Source organism: Anguilla anguilla, chromosome 6 (assembly GCF_013347855.1).
Source record: "Anguilla anguilla isolate fAngAng1 chromosome 6, fAngAng1.pri, whole genome shotgun sequence".
Taxonomy (NCBI): domain Eukaryota; kingdom Metazoa; phylum Chordata; class Actinopteri; order Anguilliformes; family Anguillidae; genus Anguilla; species Anguilla anguilla.
In genome coordinates this window covers 1,643,702-1,645,862 of record NC_049206.1, presented here as the reverse complement: position 1 = coordinate 1,645,862, position 2,161 = coordinate 1,643,702, and the positions used below count along the sequence as shown (strand labels likewise).

General features: G+C 43.2%; 1 protein-coding gene across 2 annotated transcripts in view; it reads left to right on the top strand.

Moving 5' to 3' along the window:
• Positions 1-699: 699 nt before the first annotated feature.
• Positions 700-2,161, top strand: part of LOC118228841 (adenomatous polyposis coli protein 2-like) — a 24,489-nt gene continuing 23,027 nt past the window's right edge. The window contains exon 1 of one of the 2 annotated variants that reach the window (XM_035420323.1): positions 700-767. The gene's annotated coding sequence lies outside the window, so the exon portion shown is untranslated. The remainder of the gene's footprint in view (positions 768-2,161) is intronic. The other variant, XM_035420325.1, reaches the window with a different exon arrangement.

Below are 2,161 nucleotides of genomic sequence, written 5' to 3'. Positions count from 1 at the left end.
CCCGCACACTGCATGAGCACGCACTGACACAAACACATACACACACTCACACACACTTTGTAAACTTTGAGCACCTTAAACTAGAGCCCCAAAATGGAGCTGGATCTACGTTTTAGTGACACAACTGCTGATCATTAAAAAATATATAGATATATATATATATATAGAAGAAGGTGCAGACTCCACCCCTGACGTCACAGCTCATGTAAAAATGTGTTGACTGTGTCCTGCCTTCAGAAAAACCACACACCTGTTTTTAGGCACTGCACCTACGTGCGTTACATAGGGGATGTAGAAGGTATTTCGTACTGACATTTTAAGTTTCAACAAATTCTAACGTTTGATTTTTGACCTCAGTTATTATAAAAGAAAAATGAATAATTGAACTATTCTGTTAAAAGATTAACCCTCTTAAACCTGAAACGACTAGGTCCTCAGGTCCTCAAAAAGTACGCTGGTGTAACACGAAGGTCAACACTTAAACGTTGAAGTACCCCGCAATATCAGACCATCGCGGTGCAAGACGACATAGAAGACGCGAACATTTCGCCATCCGTTACTTAAACTCCCTCTACTGGAAAAAGGAGAACGACCGAATTAATAAGAAGAGAGAGGAGCGCGTGCGTTTTTGAGAGAGCGACAGCGAGCGAGAGAGAGAGAGAGAGAGAGAGAGAGAGAGAGAGAAGAGAGAGGAGAGAGACTGTATTGGAAAACTGTAGCTGGCTGTGGCTCCACGCCCTATACAATCAACACTGTTCGGAAATGCGGTAGATCCACTACTCATTTTTGATTCAATTATGCTTGCGGTTCTTTCAACAATAACGCAACAATGTGAACATGGGCTGGTGAATTTGTTACTAATCCATCGGTATGTGGTTACCTGTCTGTGTTACGGTATAAAAAATGAGATGGTGAGTCCTTGGCTCCTGCCTTGACTGATCCTGATGCTAATTCGACGGAGGTGTGAGTGCGCCATGGGTGTCGGTCGTGATTTGCTTGTTTTTCTTATTCAATTTATTGTATGTCACGCGTACCATCGTATGATTAAACATTCCTTATATTGGATTAAAATGGCCTTTTTTTTCCTCAATTAGCGTTAGACGCTACGGCATTTCACCATGAGGAATAATGGATGGCAGCGGAAATCTTGCGCACTAGTTTTTATTTTTTTAGTAAGCTTCCAAAACGTCATTGAAATGGGGGAAGGGCGTCGTGTTCTAAGTGTAGGCATATAAAATAAAATTTTGTCGTTATTATTTTCAGACCCGCTTGTTTATTTGCCATTTTCGTGGGAAGGGTTTCAGTTTGCCCAAAGAATCACTTTAACGTTTTAAAAGCACCTTGAGATGGAGGCTCTCACCTAGACCAGGAGAGTAAAATATATATGGATATACGAAGCTTCTTATTGCGCGTTTGCCTTGAGTGAAATAAGAGGCGTTGGACGTTAGAATAAAACGGTTCTTTGGTAGCCTATCACCGCATTAGTGGACCGAGGCATCTTAATGTCACAGTTGCACTGTTGCTCATCGCTTACGTACTGTTGATTGCAATCAGAACATAATATCAGAACAAATCAACGGCACAGGACGCTGTACAGTCGAGTGTTTTTTTCCTTTCTTTTTCTTCCCAATTATCATTAATCGAAATCTTGATTGGACCACATCGATCCCGACGTCAGTGGGCAAAGTAGGTCATTTTTAATTGGGCGCGTTCTCCTCCTTTCTCTTCGTGTCCCTCGTGGGAGTCCGCGGCTGACGGCGTAGCTGCGCGCGCCTCCAGCAGGCGCACACAATGGGGAGAACGTCGGTGTCGTCCGCGCGGTTCCGTCTGGAGAGCCTCGCGACTCTCTCGCGTGCTGGTGTCCATTTGAGGAAGCAGTGCTCAAGCTGCCGTGTTGTAGCTCGCCGTGTCACCGTCAATATTAATGACTGCTGATTATTGGTGTAGCTAATTCATTTTTGTTGTTGTTTTAGAGACGCACCTCCCCTGAATCCTATTTATGTATTCAGGAATGAATTTATCCAGAATATACTAACTCCTCGCTTGTACTCTACCAAAGATCTGAGCTATATATTTCTTATCATATCTATAATAAAAAAGGCATGCAGGGAGGCAGAAATGGTCTCCTGGTTAAATATTGATGTGAGCGCAGGCTCTAGCT